Consider the following 17,244-nt stretch of genomic DNA (forward strand, 5'->3'; position numbering starts at 1 on the left):
ACTGCCATAACGTAAGCCGCCGCTGTGCGCGTATACCCGTTCCCCGTAGGGAGGAGCAAGCCGCCGCTTAGAGACGAAACATAAAGTGTCCTCATTCCACATAGGGCAAGCTGGATGAATCCATTTTACCCAGGACGGCCGAAGCGGCGTGGACCAGGGGAGAACTGAACTTTATGCTTCACACCACAGTAAGTCTTCGTGTCCTCTTCCACATAGGGCAAGCTAGAACTAACTATCTTACCCAGGACTGCCGAAGCAGCGTGGACCAGGGGAGGAACACACTTTTCATAGAAACGTAAGGCATCCATGACTGCCATAGTGCGTAAGCCGCCGCTGTGCGCGTAAACCCGTTCCCCGTAGGGAGGAGTCAAGCCGCCGCTTAGAGACGAAGTATGAAGTGTCCTCTTCCACATAGGGCAAGCTAGAATGAACTATCTTACCCAGGACCGCCGAAGCAGCGTGGACCAGGGGAGAACTGAACTTTATACTTCACACCACAGTATTGAGTAATGTGCCCTCTTCCACATAGGGCAAGCTGGAATGTTCCATTTTACCCAGGACGGCCGAAGCGGCGTGGACCAGTGGAGGACTACACAATCATGAGGTTTGATATCGACTTGTGTGTTTCAATAGGATACCGATGGTATGGTTTGAACCGATTTGATTTAGCCATTCTGAAGTCATCACTTGGTTGAAGCGCTGAACTAGGGAGGCATCGTTTACATATATATTGGTTTTCGCATGCTCTACTAGGTTAATGTCATGAGGTTGGCTATCGAGCATGCCCAAGTGATGACTTGATTGTGTGCTTGCTTGAATTCTTCACATTTCATACCATCGGTTAGTTGTCGAATCATTCCTCGATCATAACCTTCGTTCTTGGTTCATGTATGCTCTCTTCCGCATAGGGCAAGCTAGAATTAACTATCTTACCCAGGACCGCCGAAGCAGCGTGGACCAGGGGAGAACTATACTTTGTCTTGTATGCCCTCTTCCACATAGGGCAAGCTAGAACTAACTATCTTACCCAGGACCGCCGAAGCAGCGTGGACCAGTGGAGGACTATACTTTGTTCATAACACCACAGTATTGAGTAATGTGCCCTCTTCCACATAGGGCAAGCTAGAATGAACTATCTTACCCAGGACCGCCGGAGCAGTGTGGACCAGTGGAGGACTACACAATCATGAGGTTTGATATCGACTTGTGTGTTTCAATAGGGTACCGATGCTATGTTTTGAACCGATTTGATTTAGCCATTCTGAAGTCATCACTTGGTTGAAGCGCTGAACTAGGGAGGGGCATCGTTTACATATATATTGGTTTTCGCATGCTCTACTAGGTTAATGTCATAGGGTTGGCTATCGAGCATGCCCAAGTGATGACTTGATTGTGTGCTTGCTTGAATTCTTCACATTTCATACCATCGGTTAGTTGTCGAATCATTCCTCGATCATAACCTTCGTTCTTGGTTCATGTATGCTCTCTTCCACATAGGGCAAGCTAGAATTAACTATCTTACCCAGGACCGCCGAAGCAGCGTGGACCAGGGGAGAACTATACTTTGTCTTGTATGCCCTCTTCCACATAGGGCAAGCTAGAATGAACTATCTTACCCAGGACCGCCGGAGCAGCGTGGACCAGTGGAGGACTATACTTTGTTCATTACACCACAGTATTAAGTATGGTGTCCTCTTCCACATAGGGCAAGCTAGAATTAACTATCTTACCCAGGACCGCCGAAGCAGTGTGGACCAGGGGAGGACTATACTTTATACTTCACACACTAGCCAAATTGAAGTCATCACTTGGTTGAAGCACTGAACTAGGGCGAGTCTATCGTTTACTTTGCATTGGGATAATACGCTGCATGCTCTCTTAGGTTAATGTCATGTGATTGGCTATAGAGCATGCCCAAGTGATGACTTTGTTTCAAGCTCAACAGGTAGGGTATTGAGTCCTCTTCCACATAGGGCAAGCTAGAATTAACTATCTTACCCAGGACCGCCGGAGCAGCGTGGACCAGGGGAGAACTATACTTTGTCTTGTATGCCCTCTTCCACATAGGGCAAGCTAGAACTAACTATCTTACCCAGGACTGCAAAGCAGCGTGGACCAGTGGAGGACTATACTTTGTTCATTACACCACAGTATTAAGTATGGTGTCCTCTTCCACATAGGGCAAGCTAGAACTAACTATCTTACCCAGGACCGCCGAAGCAGTGTGGACCAGGGGAGGACTATACTTTATACTTCACACACTAGCCATACTGAAGTCATCACTTGGTTGAAGCGCTGAACTACGGCGGGGTAATCGTTTACAGGTTATAATCATATAGCTGCATGCTCATTAGTAGATAATGGAATATTGTATGGCAATATGAGCATGCCCAAGTGATGACTTTGTTTCAAGCTCAACAGGTAGGGTATTGAGTCCTCTTCCACATAGGGCAAGCTAGAATGAACTATCTTACCCAGGACCGCCGGAGCAGCGTGGACCAGTGGAGGACTCTATACTTTATACTTCACACCACAGTATTGAGTACGACTTGCATAAAGCCCCTAATGAGAACCACGAGGGCTCTCTCAATGTAGAACCACGAGGGCTCTAGTACCGATTCTCTCGGTACGGCTTGGTCCGTGTTCCTTTATGCATGTACTCGCAGAAAGTCTCAACCCGGAGGTCTTGACTTTGATTGTCATAGTTGGACTACGACGGGGCATCCGACCATTGCTGATCGAACACCCCTGATTCACCATCTTTCGGGTAGGCGGTACGCGTACCTCCGGACGCGGAAGTCTCAACCCGGAGGTCTTGACTTTGATTGTCATAGTTGGACTACGACGGGGCATCCGACCATTGCTGATCGAACACCCCTGATTCATCATCTTTCGGGTAGGCGGTGCGCGCACCTCCGACGCGGAAGTCTCAACCCGGAGGTCTTGACTTTGTATTGTCATAGTTGGACTACGACGGGGTATCCGACTCATCGAATACCCCAGAAGCACACCATCTTTCGGGTAGGCGGTACGCGTACCTCCGGACGCGGAAAGTCTCAACCCGGAGGTCTTGACTTTGGTTGTCATAGTTGGACTATGACGGGGCATCCGACCATTGCTGATCGAACACCCCTGTTACACCATCTTTCGGATAGGCGGTGCGCGACACCACCGACGCGGAAAGTCTCAACCCGGAGGTCTTGACTTTGTATTGTTGGATAGTCCTCTTCCACTATAGGGCAAGCTGGAAATATTCCATTTTACCCAGGACTGCCGAGGCAGCGTGGACCAGGGGAGAACTTCACGGAATCTTCAGGCATCCATGATTGCCATAGTGCGTAAGCCGCCGCTGTGTGCGTCAACTCGTTCCCCGTGAGGAGGAGTCTAGCCGCCGCTAAAAGACGAAGCATTAAGTGTCCTCATTCCACTATAGGGCAAGCTAGAATGAACTATCTTACCCAGGACCGCCGAAGCAGCGTGGACCAGGCGAAGACTATACTTTATACTTCACACCACAGTATTGAGTACGACTTGCATAAAGCCCCTAATGAGAACCACGAGGGCTCTCTCAATGTAGAACCACGAGGGCTCTAGTACCGATTCTCTCGGTACGGCTTGGTCCGTGTTCCTTTATGCTTGTACTCGCGGAAAGTCTCAACCCGGAGGTCTTGACTTTGATTGTCATAGTTGGACTACGACGGGGCATCCGACCATTGCTGATCGAACACCCCTGATTCACCATCTTTCGGATAGGAGGTGCGCCCACCTCCGACGCGGAAGTCTCAACCCGGAGGTTCGGACTTAGAGTTTTTCCCACTTAAAAGTTTTTCTCTTAGCCATACTGAAGTCATCACTTGGTGAACGATTGAACTAGGGCGGGTTAATCGTTTATAGGTATCATGTGGTTTGCATGCTCTCTTAGGTTAAGGTCATGTGGTTGGCTATCGAGCATGCCCAAGTGATGACTTTGTTTCACGCTTGCTTGATTTCTTCAAGATTCCCTGTTATATAGTGTAATCATTCGAGAACAGGGAATCTTTGGTTTTGCTCAACAGGTATTGGATGTCAACTTGGTATCTAGATCGCATTAAGTCTCAACCCTTAGGTTCGGACTTGTATAGTGACATCTTGTTACGGTCTTGAGTCTCAACCCGCAGGTTCGGACTACTTAGTGTTTGATCGAATATAATATGGCAACTTGTGCCTAAGTCTCAACCCGCAGGTTCGGACTTCTGTTTATTTGGCCAATGTATGTATAAGGCAACTTGTGCCTAAGTCTCAACCCGCAGGTTCGGACTTGTGTATTTGTTCGAAGTCATGTATAAGGCAACGTGTGCCTAAGTCTCAACCCGCAGGTTCGGACTTGTTAGTGTTTCGTCAACTTTCATATGGCAACTTGTGCCTAAGTCTCAACCCGCAGGTTCGGACTTGTGTATTTGTTCGAAGTCATGTATAAGGCAACTTGTGCCTAAGTCTCAACCCGCAGGTTCGGACTTGTGTATTTGTTCGAAGTCATGTATAAGGCAACTTGTGCCTAAGTCTCAACCCGCAGGTTCGGACTTCATAGTGTTTCGTCAATGTTCATATGGCAACTTGTGCCTAAGTCTCAACCCGCAGGTTCGGACTTCTATAGTGTTTCGTCAATTATCATATGGCAACTTGTGCCGAAGTCTCAACCCGCAGGTTCGGACTTCTGGAAGGATCACTTGGCCACTAATGATCCTTCCGCAGGTTCACCTACGGAAACCTTGTTACGACTTTTACTTCCTCTAAATCATCAAGTTCGGTCAACTTCGATAAAGCAGACGCGGTTCACGAGGATCCAGCGAACGATCATCTCCAAAGACCTCACTAAATAATCCATCGGTAGTAGCGACGGGCGGTGTGTACAAAGGGCAGGGACGTATTCAACGCTGGCTGATGACCAGCACTTACTAGAAGTTCCGAGTTCATATGGACCATTGCAATCCATAATCCCTACTAAGTGAGTATTTGAGTGATTTCCCGTTCCTCTCGGAATAGGAGACACGCTGCTACCCACATTGTAGCACGCGTGTAGCCCAGAACATCTAAGGGCATCACGGACCTGTTATCGCTCGATCTCATTTTGCTAAACACAAATTGTCCTGCTAAGCAGCGTACCGTAAGTGCACTTGCGCACACGAACAGCGAAGGTGTCAGGTCATACTCCACCGAAAGGTCCTAACCCGTTCCAATCGGCATCGACGCATTAACGCTGACTGCGTTCTAGTTAGCATATGTGAGTCACGTTCGTTATCGGAATTAACCAGACAAATCAATCCACGAACTAAGAACGGCCATGCACCACTACCCTTAAATTTGAGAAAGAGCTATTAATCTGTCTCACCTCCATAAGTTCGGACCTGGTAAGTTTTCCCGTGTTGAGTCAAATTGAACCGCAAGCTCCATTTCATTGTGGTGCCCTTCCGTCAATTCCTTTAAGTTTCAACTTTGCAACCATACTTCCCCCGGAACCTGACTTTGGTTTCCCGGAAGCTACTGAGAGCACCTGGTTGTAGCGTCTCCCAATTGCTAGTTGGCATCGTTTACGGTTAGAACTAGGGCGGTATCTAATCGCCTTCGATCCTCTAACTTTCGTTCTTGATTAAAGAAAGCATCCTTGACAAATGCCTTCGCTTTAGTTAGTCTTACGACGGTCTACGAATTTCACCTCTCGCGCCGTAATACTAGTGTCCCCAACTACTTCTGTTAATCATTACCTCCGGTCTGAGTACAAACCAATGAAAGATTAGACCAAGGTCGTATTCCATTATTCCATGCAAGATTATTCTAGGGCGTTTGGGCACCCTGCTTTAAGCACTCTAATTTGTTCAAGGTAAACGTGAGCGGTCGAGCTCTATGTTACACTTGCACCCGTTGAAGGGCACACCATGACACAGACTTGGTGCCCTACCACACCATTGAGTCGCAACCAGATTCCGACTTGGCCCACCGACCACGGGTTGACCGGGTCGGCGGAGCCGGACTGTGTTGGACAAGTATCAACTTCGAACGTTTTAACCGCAACAATTTTAATATACGCTAGTGGAGCTGGAATTACCGCGGCTGCTGGCACCAGACTTGCCCTCCACTTGATCCTCGTAGAAGGATTTATGCTCTACTCATTCCAATTATGAAACATCATTAAAGAGTTTCATATTGTTATTTCTCGTCACTACCTCCCCGTCCCGGGATTGGGTAATTTACGCGCCTGCTGCCTTCCTTGGATGTGGTAGCCATTTCTCAGGCTCCCTCTCCGGAATCGAACCCTGATTCCCCGTTACCCGTTGCAACCATGGTAGTCCTCTATACTACCATCCATAGTTGATAGGGCAGATATTTGCGAGATCTGTCGTCGGTGCGAGACCATACGATCAGCATCATTATCCAGACTTCAACTCAATGACACGGAGAACCCGCGATTGGTTTGACTAATAAGTGCACCAGTTCCCGCGAGGGTCCTGGCATGTTGCATGTATTAGCTCTAGATTTTCCACAGTTATCCAAGTAACTAGGTTGATGATCTCGTAAATTATAGCTGTTATACTGAGCCTTATGCGGTTTCACATTAAATCTGTTTGTACTTAGACATGCATGGCTTAACCTTTGAGACGAGCGTATATTACTGGTAGGATCAACCAGAATTCCGACTTTGCGTTCGAATGTTCATTGTCCCATTGCACCCGGAGGAGCAAACACCACGTTCTATATGTTGTCAAGTCCGGTAGCACACGGGAGGCGAGCCCCCGTGCGAACCTCATTGCCCTCGTATCACACACACCCGATGCACCGGACAGGCACTTGAGCGGCATTCGACTCCGCTAAGCGCTCGTGCGCCCGATTGTGCATGCGCTGACGGGGCCTTCATACCCCTACCACAGCGACCTTATGCCAAACTTCCATGAATACTTAGGTGAGCTGACAAGGGCCTTCATTTCCCTACCATCAACTAAAGGACACGCTAGGCGCGTCCGATCATTGCAACTGCGGGGCTTTCATACCCCAATCACCACAGTACGCAATTCACCAAAGTTTAATCACAACCCCCCCGGACATGGCACACTATTAACTTGCAACAAAACTTAGTGTGTGCCGGGCACATCGGTTCCACAAAATCATTCCCGATGTACCCCAATTGGGGTTGTGAACGCATCCATGGTCCTCTGACACACCCAACCAAGCGTGGATACTACATACCTCAAACACCCAGTACACTAACAGACAAATCAACATATGGTTGCTTTCCCCCAGACATTTGCCAATCACTTGGCACCCGGACGGGAACTCGCTCCTGATTGCGCCATTGCCACCCATTTGCCAAGAGCGAGTTCTGTATGTAGATTTCATTTGGAAAGACAACCGTGTACTGGATATTCTATCCGACGATAACAGATGACGAGTACGAGACTCGACTACACTCACGGATAATACATTTTGGGTCGAGATTGCTTTCGGGGTTTTCGATTGGTCTTGCGCTTGTAAACGTATAACTTTGACTTGTGGTAACCTCGGTATGTTAGTCGATCACGTGGTTGTGAACTGGGTAAGGGTGGGCAATCTGTTCACTTGCACTCTGGGTAGGAATATGGTGAGCGCTATAGGTTAAAGATCATGGTATGGTTCCATCGTGATGACTTTCGTTAGATAGTAGGATGTTTGGATAGTTATAACGTTTTTGGCCATTTGTTCATAGTGTTCGGTCCATTGAGGAATTCGATTGGTCTTTGCTTCACACACGTGGTCGATCACTTGGATGTGAACTAGGGTGAGATTAAGGTGTTCACTAGTGCTCTTCGGTTTTGGATCAGTAATGAGCACTTGATTGGTTTCGCATAATATGTATCCATAGTGATGACTCTTTCCAGCTTAAGATTTCGTTACCAGTTTCGAATCCTCCCCACGTTCGCTTTTACTTGGTTAGGTTTTCGAGTGTAGATTTGAAAGCAATCTCATGTATGTATCCCATCTGATATAAGCCACTGACAGTTCATGTCACCTCGTTCAACTCTCGCTGGGTCACAGAAGTATGTTACTGCGCCCATTATCCCTACTCGGATAGGTTCGGTTCGTTCGTTTTATACTACGGTGAGTAAACTCAATTTGTGCATCGCATAGCCATGGAAAGCAAGCTTTCGCGGGCCTCTTCGACTGTTTTGATACGAGCTGTGCCCGTGATGCTTGTCATCCCAGGATACTAGACCCCTTTGGACGACCGCATGACCATCAGAAAGTAAATTCCACGTTCGGTTTATTTGCTACTTCCACCGTTCTAGTACTATGGGGTTGGAACCCCTAACATAAAGTATCTATGTAGAACCACGAGGGCTCTCAATGTAGAACCACAAATGCTCTAGTACCGATTCTCTCGGTACGCTTGGTCCGTGTTCCTTTATGTTTGTACTCTTGTGTGTATAAAATTCATGTTCGATTTGGGATATTTGCTACTTTCACCTGTGCGCTGTGTATAACTACGGAGAAACTCAATTTGTGCATCGCATAGCCATGGAAAGCAAGCTTTCGCGGGCCTCTTCGACTGTTTTGATACGAGACTGTGCCCGTGATGCTTGTCATCCCAGGATACTAGACCCCTTTGGACGACCGCATGACCAACAGAATGTAAATTCCAGTTCGTTTTTGGATATTTGCTACTGTCACCGTTTGAGTACTATGGGGCTTGAACCCCTAACATAAAGTCTTTGTGTAGAACCACGAGGGCTCTATAGTACCGATTCTCTCGGCACGCTTGGTCCGTGTTCCTTTATGTTCGTACTCTTGTGTGTATAATATACATGTTCGGTTTGGGATATTTGCTACTTTCACCTGGGTCCCGTTCTTCATACAAGTCTGCCTTGCTAATGTGGTAACTTTATAGTGTAGTTCTGACATCCCAATTTTGGGACTTAGCCGATTTTTCATGAATTTCCATATGACCCATAGGGTCCCTTTCTTCATACAAGCTTGCCTAGGGCGATCGGTCAAAACTTGTCTTACTATTCGATTGGTCTTCGCAGTTTCACCCTAGGCAATTCGCCTAGGTCTGTCTTCTTGAGGAGGCCAAAACCCGAAATAAGGAGGTCTGGCCGACCCTGAAACCTCCCCTGTCTTAACTACACTAACCCGATTTTTCAGGGTCCTCAGCGCCATACAACTTTGCCTAGGTCACTTATACTCTTGACTTAGGCCATCTGACTTGGTCCGTGTTTCTTCCTAGGGTTCACCTAGGTACTTTGCCTTGCTTGATGTGGTAACTTTTTAGTGTAGTTCTGACATCCCAATTTTGGGACTTAGCCGATTTTTCATGAATTTCCATATGACCCTAAGGGTCCCTTTCTTCATACAAGCTTGCCTAGGGCGATCGGTCAAAACTTGTCTTACTATTCGATTGGTCTTCGCAGTTTCACCCTAGGCAATTCGCCTAGGTCTGTCTTCTTGAGGAGGCCAAAACCCGAAATAAGGAGGTCCAGCCGACCCTGAAACCTCCCCTGTCTTAACTACACTAACCCGATTTTTCAGGGTCCTCAGCGCCATACAACTTTGCCTAGGTCACTTATACTCTTGACTTAGGCCATCTGACTTGGTCCGTGTTTCTTCCTAGGGTTCACCTAGGTACTTTGCCTTGCTTGATGTGGTAACTTTATAGTGTAGTTCTGACATCCCAATTTTGGGACTTAGCCGATTTTTCATGAATTTCCATATGACCCTAAGGGTCCCTTTCTTCATACAAGCTTGCCTAGGGCGATCGGTCAAAACTTGTCTTACTATTCGATTGGTCTTCGCACTTTCACCCTAGGCAGTTTGCCTAGGTGTAGCTTCTTGAGGAGGTCAAAACCCAAAATAAGGAGGTTCAGCCGACCCAAAAACCTCCCCTGTCTGAACTACACTAACCCGATTTTTCAGGGTCCTCAGCGCCATACAACTTTGCCTAGGTCACATGTACTCTTGACTTAGGCCATCTGACTTGGTCCGTGTTTCTTCTTAGGGTTCACCTAGGTACTTTGCCTTGCTTGATGTGGTAACTTTTTAGTGTAGTTCAGACATCCCAATTTTGGGACTTAGCCGATTTTTCATGGATTTTCCATATGACCCATAGGGTCCCTTTCTTCATACAAGCTTGCCTAGGGCGATCGGTCAAAACTTGTCTTACTATTCGATTGGTCTTCGCACTTTCACCCTAGGCAGTTTGCCTAGGTGTAGCTTCTTGAGGAGGTCAAAACCCAAAATAAGGAGGTTCAGCCGACCCAAAAACCTCCCCTGTCTAAACTACACTAACCAGATTTTTCAGGGTCCTCACCGTCATACAACTTTGCCTAGGTCACTTGCACTCTTGACTTAGGCCATCTGACTTGGTCCGTGTTTCTTCCTAGGGTTCACCTAGGTACTTTGCCTTGCTTGATGTGGTAACTTTTTAGTGTAGTTCAGACATCCCAATTTTGGGACTTAGCCGATTTTTCATGTATTTCCATATGACCCATAGGGTCCCTTTCTTCATACAAGCTTGCCTAGGGCGATCGGTCAAAACTTGTCTTACTATTCGATTGGTCTTCGCACTTTCACCCTAGGCAGTTTGCCTAGGTGTAGCTTCTTGAGGAGGTCAAAACCCAAAATAAGGAGGTTCAGCCGACCCAAAAACCTCCCCTGTCTAAACTACACTAACCAGATTTTTCAGGGTCCTCACCGTCATACAACTTTGCCTAGGTCACTTGCACTCTTGACTTAGGCCATCTGACTTGGTCCGTGTTTCTTCCTAGGGTTCACCTAGGTACTTTGCCTTGCTTGATGTGGTAACTTTTTAGTGTAGTTCAGACATCCCAATTTTGGGACTTAGCCGATTTTTCATGAATTTCCATATGACCCTAAGGGTCCCTTTCTTCATACAAGCTTGCCTAGGGCGATCGGTCAAAACTTGTCTTACTATTCGATTGGTCTTCGCAGTTTCACCCTAGGCAGTTTGCCTAGGTGTAGCTTCTTGATGAGGCCAAAACCCAAAATAAGGGGGTTCGGCCGACCTAAAAACCTACCCTGTCTAAACTACACTAACCAGATATTTCAGGGTCCTCAGCGCCATACAACTTTGCCTAGGTCACTTGTTCTCTTGACTTAGGCCATCTGACTTGGTCCGTGTTTCTTCCTAGGGTTCACCTAGGTACTTTGCCTTGCTTGGTGTGGTAACTTTTTAGTGTAGTTCTGACATCCTCATTTTGGGACTTAGCCGATTTTTCGTAAAATGCCATATGACCCATATGGGTCCTTTCCTTCATATAAGTTTGCCTTGCTTGGTGTGGTAACATTTGAGTGTAGTTCTGACATCATCATTTTCGGACTTAGCCGATTTTTCGTAAAATACCATATGACCCATATGGGTCCTTTCCTTCATATAAGTTTGCCTTGCTTGGTGTGGTAACATTTGAGTGTAGTTCTGACATCCCCATTTTGGGACTTAGCCGATTTTTCGTAAAATACCATTTGACCCATCAGGGTCCTTGCCTTCATATAAGTTTGCCTTGCTTGATGTGGTAACATTTGAGTGTAGTTCAGACATCCCCATTTTGGGACTTAGCCGATTTTTCGTAAAATACCATATGACCCATCAGGGTCCTTTGCTTCATATAAGTTTGCCTTGCTTGGTGTGGTAACTTGTTAGTGTAGTTCTGATATCCCCATTTTGGGACTTAGCCGATTTTTCGTAAAATACCATTTGACCCATCAGGGTCTTTTGCTTCATATAAGTTTGCCTTGCTTGGTGTGATAACATTTGAGTGTAGTTCTGACATCCCCATTTTGGGACTTAGCCGATTTTTCGTAAAATACCATTTGACCCATCAGGGTCTTTTGCTTCATATAAGTTTGCCTTGCTTGGTGTGGTAACATTTGAGTGTAGTTCTGACATCATCATTTTCGGACTTAGCCGATTTTTCGTAAAATACCATATGACCCATATGGGTCCTTTCCTTCATATAAGTTTGCCTTGCTTGGTGTGGTAACTTGTTAGTGTAGTTCTGACATCCCCATTTTGGGACTTAGCCGATTTTTCGTAAAATACCATTTGACCCATCAGGGTCTTTTGCTTCATATAAGTTTGCCTTGCTTGGTGTGGTAACATATGAGTGTAGTTCAGACATCCCCATTTTGGGACTTAGCCGATTTTTCGTAAAATACCATATGACCCATCAGGGTCCTTTGCTTCATATAAGTTTGCCTTGCTTGGTGTGGTAACTTGTTAGTGTAGTTCTGACATCCCCATTTTGGGACTTAGCCGATTTTTCGTAAAATACCATTTGACCCATCAGGGTCTTTTGCTTCATATAAGTTTGCCTTGCTTGGTGTGGTAACATATGAGTGTAGTTCAGACATCCCCATTTTGGGACTTAGCCGATTTTTCGTAAAATACCATTTGACCCATCAGGGTCCTTGCCTTCATATAAGTTTGCCTTGCTTGGTGTGGTAACATATGAGTGTAGTTCAGACATCCCCATTTTGGGACTTAGCCGATTTTTCGTAAAATACCATTTGACCCATCAGGGTCCTTGCCTTCATATAAGTTTGCCTTGCTTGGTGTGGTAACATTTGAGTGTAGTTCTGACATCCCCATTTTGGGACTTAGCCGATTTTTCGTAAAATACCATATGACCCATCAGGGTCCTTTGCTTCATATAAGTTTGCCTTGCTTGGTGTGGTAACTTGTTAGTGTAGTTCTGATATCCCCATTTTGGGACTTAGCCGATTTTTCGTAAAATACCATTTGACCCATCAGGGTCTTTTGCTTCATATAAGTTTGCCTTGCTTGGTGTGATAACATTTGAGTGTAGTTCTGACATCCCCATTTTGGGACTTAGCCGATTTTTCGTAAAATACCATTTGACCCATCAGGGTCTTTTGCTTCATATAAGTTTGCCTTGCTTGGTGTGGTAACATTTGAGTGTAGTTCTGACATCATCATTTTCGGACTTAGCCGATTTTTCGTAAAATACCATATGACCCATATGGGTCCTTTCCTTCATATAAGTTTGCCTTGCTTGGTGTGGTAACTTGTTAGTGTAGTTCTGACATCCCCATTTTGGGACTTAGCCGATTTTTCGTAAAATACCATTTGACCCATCAGGGTCTTTTGCTTCATATAAGTTTGCCTTGCTTGGTGTGGTAACATATGAGTGTAGTTCAGACATCCCCATTTTGGGACTTAGCCGATTTTTCGTAAAATACCATATGACCCATCAGGGTCCTTTGCTTCATATAAGTTTGCCTTGCTTGGTGTGGTAACTTGTTAGTGTAGTTCTGACATCCCCATTTTGGGACTTAGCCGATTTTTCGTAAAATACCATTTGACCCATCAGGGTCTTTTGCTTCATATAAGTTTGCCTTGCTTGGTGTGGTAACATATGAGTGTAGTTCAGACATCCCCATTTTGGGACTTAGCCGATTTTTCGTAAAATACCATTTGACCCATCAGGGTCCTTGCCTTCATATAAGTTTGCCTTGCTTGGTGTGGTAACATATGAGTGTAGTTCAGACATCCCCATTTTGGGACTTAGCCGATTTTTCGTAAAATACCATTTGACCCATCAGGGTCCTTGCCTTCATATAAGTTTGCCTTGCTTGGTGTGGTAACATTTGAGTGTAGTTCTGACATCCCCATTTTGGGACTTAGCCGATTTTTCGTAAAATACCATATGACCCATCAGGGTCCTTGCCTTCATATAAGTTTGCCTTGCTTGGTGTGGTAACATTTGAGTGTAGTTCTGACATCCCCATTTTGGGACTTAGCCGATTTTTCGTAAAATACCATATGACCCATCAGGGTCCTTTGCTTCATATAAGTTTGCCTTGCTTGGTGTGGTAACATTTGAGTGTAGTTTCGACATCCCCATTTTGGGACTTAGCCGATTTTTCGTAAATTACCATATGACCCATCAGGGTCCTTTGCTTCATATAAGTTTGCCTTGCTTGGTGTGGTAACATTTGAGTGTAGTTCTGACATCCCCATTTTGGGACTTAGCCGATTTTTCGTAAAATACCATATGACCCATCAGGGTCCTTTGCTTCATATAAGTTTGCCTTGCTTGGTGTGGTAACATTTGAGTGTAGTTTCGACATCCCCATTTCGGGACTTAGCCGATTTTTCGTAAAATACCATATGACCCATCAGGGTCCTTTGCTTCATATAAGTTTGCCTTGCTTGGTGTGGTAACATTTGAGTGTAGTTCTGACATCCCCATTTTGGGACTTAGCCGATTTTTCGTAAAATACCATATGACCCATCAGGGTCCTTTTCTTCATATAAGTTTGCCTTGCTTGGTGTGGTAACATTTGAGTGTAGTTCTGACATCATCATTTTGGGACTTAGCCGATTTTTCGATCCATACCATATGACCCATAAGGGTCCTTTTCTTCATATAAGTTTGCCTTGCTTCATGTAGTAACATATGAGTGTAGTTCTGACATCCCCATTTTGGGACTTAGCCGATTTTTCGATCAATTCCATATGACCCATCAGGGTCCTTTCCTTCATATAAGTTTCCCAAGACTTAGTGTTTTTTACCTTTGGACACCAATATCACCCTTACGGGTATCTTTGATCTTCGCACCATGTATTGACCAAATGTAGGTCTTGCTATGCCAAACTTATAATTGTTCAACACCAAGTCTCTATCTTGAACCATTAAGGCTCTAACTTGCACCAATTGCTTGGTACTCTTGGTCCGTGTTTCATCGCATACTGACTTCTTGACTTAGTGCTTTTTTCCTTTGGACACCAATATCACCCTTGCGGGTATCTTTGATCTTCTCACTTTGTATTGACCGAATGTAGGTCTTGCCATGCCAAACATATAATTGTTCTACACCAAGTCTCTATCTCGTACCGCCAGCTCGGTACATTCGATAAACCTGCCCTTAAGGCACCCGGGACTTAGTCATTTTTTCACATTTTTCATGATTTTGAGGCAACTTTTCTCGACTTTGCCACCTTATATCACCAAGATGCTTTCCCTTTAGCGCTTCACTCTGTTCGTATGATATTTAGCGCTGACTATCACCTTTCTATCGCTGACCTCAACTTCTTATTCGGTGCCATAGAGCCAGAGATATTTGGTGTATGCTGTTATAAGGGAAGTTTGTCACTTTTTCAAAGGCCCACTTTGGGACGCCCATATCTCACCTTCACGTATCTTCGATCTTCTTGTCGTCTATGGACGAAACTTAGGTCTTGTATTGGCCAACTTATAAATGTTCTACGGCCAAGCCGTATCTCTTACCGCCAGCCCGGTATTCATGGACTTAGTCGGATTTTCGCCTCTCGTGGTAACAATTTCTGACTTTGACTCACAATAACACCCGAACGGTCACATGCTAGCGCTTTGCTTGGTAGGAATTATAGTTAGCGCTACCTTTTCTCTTTCCATCGATACCTTGTTCGTTCCATTCCATGCCATACAGCCGAAGTTATGATGTTTCCCGTTTTCCATATCATGTGGAGCTTATGCTCTGGGAAAACCATCTAACACCTGTACCACCCTTTTGGGTACCACCGATCTCGTCACTATGTTCGGGCCAAATATAGGTTATAACATGCCCAACATATAATTGTTCTACACCAAGTCTCTATCTCTTACCGCCTGCTCGGTATTTTACTCGTAAGTCCAAATTTCACAACTTGTACTTTTTGGCCCAATGTACTCGAGTTTCAATTTTGGTAACATTTTTCGACTTTGACACTTAATAACTTCCAAATCATGCTAGTTAGCGCTTTGCTTTCTTCTAGTCGTATCTAGCGCTGGGAGTTACCTTTCCAAAACATATCCTAGCTTAACAATCCATGCCATACAGCCGGAGCTATACGGTGCACAAGTCAAATCCATTTTAGCCATGTTTCATTTTTGCCAATTTTTGACCACTCGTATCACCCTTCCAGAGTGGTCCGATCTTCTCGCTGTCTATGGACGACTTTTAGGTCTTGTAGAGGCAAACTTATAAGTATTCTACGTCAACCCGCTATCTCTTACCGCCTGCTCGGTATTCTTGGTCTTGTGTGATTTTTGGAAATTTTGGTATTATTTTTCCACTTTGTCGCTTAATAACTCAGTTTTGCTCAACACTTAGCGCTTCGGTTGTTTGGGATTATAGTTAGCGCTCGGTTCGACCTTTCCAACACTGATCTTAGCTTGTCGATCCGTTCCATACAGCCTGAGTTATTCGCGATACCGTGTTTCAACCCATTTCTCAAGTCTCGTTTTGGTCCAACTTTGAACCAGCCATATCACCCTGATGGGTACCTCCGATCTTCTCGCTCTATATTGGCCAAAGTTAGGTCTTGTGGTAACGTACTTATGATTGTTCTACGCCGTGTTCGTAGCTCTTATCGTTCGCCCGCTATTTTCGATCATAAGGTGAATTTTCGCCTCTAAACCACCATTTTTCACCTTTGCCCTCTAATATGACCGACTTGCTCAACACCTAGCGCTTCGCTTGGTAGGACACATAGCTAGCGCTCGTCAAGACCTTTCCAACGCATATCCAAGCTTTCAGATCCGAGCCATACAGCCTGAGCTATAGGCGATACCGTTTTTCCCATTTTCTTGGTCACATGCACTTTAGGGTACCCCTTTTTGCCTTTGACCCTTAATACCTCCTCCGGGTCACTAGTAGGCGCTCAGCTTGGTAGGAAACATAGCTAGAGCAGGCCTTCACCTTTCCAAAACTGCCTCAAGTGTACCGATCCGACATCTAGAACCAAAGTTATGGTCATTCCTATCATGCTCTACTTTCATGGTCAACCTCCACCAAGCACACCTAGGTTGGACCAACTTTCACCAACTCATCTCGAACCCCAAATTTGCTTCGACCTACTAGGTTTCCCTAGTAAAGTGGTCAAAACATCCATTACAACACGACTGGTCTTTCTGGTGGTCGACCTAGGCGACTTTGTTCGACGACCACCACCCCATGGAACTAAAAGACGTCCCTTGATACGGACCACCGATACATTTTCCGGCCTGTCTAAACTACACTCATCGAAATTTTTTTGGGTCCCCACCGTCATACAAGTTTGCCTAGGTCAAGTTTTTCTTCCGGATCGGCCGCGGACCTCACTTTTCATTATCTAGGGAGGCCATAGGGCCCCAAAAGGGGTTTTTTAAAATTTTCGACACTTTCGACTTTGGTCGGATTTTTTCCGATTTTGGTCCGACCTAGGGACTTGGTGGTCCAAGGAGCCTCGGGACCAAACTT

Source organism: Anopheles ziemanni (assembly GCF_943734765.1).
Source record: "Anopheles ziemanni chromosome X unlocalized genomic scaffold, idAnoZiCoDA_A2_x.2 X_unloc_48, whole genome shotgun sequence".
In the NCBI taxonomy this organism is placed as follows: Eukaryota; Metazoa; Arthropoda; class Insecta; order Diptera; family Culicidae; genus Anopheles; species Anopheles ziemanni.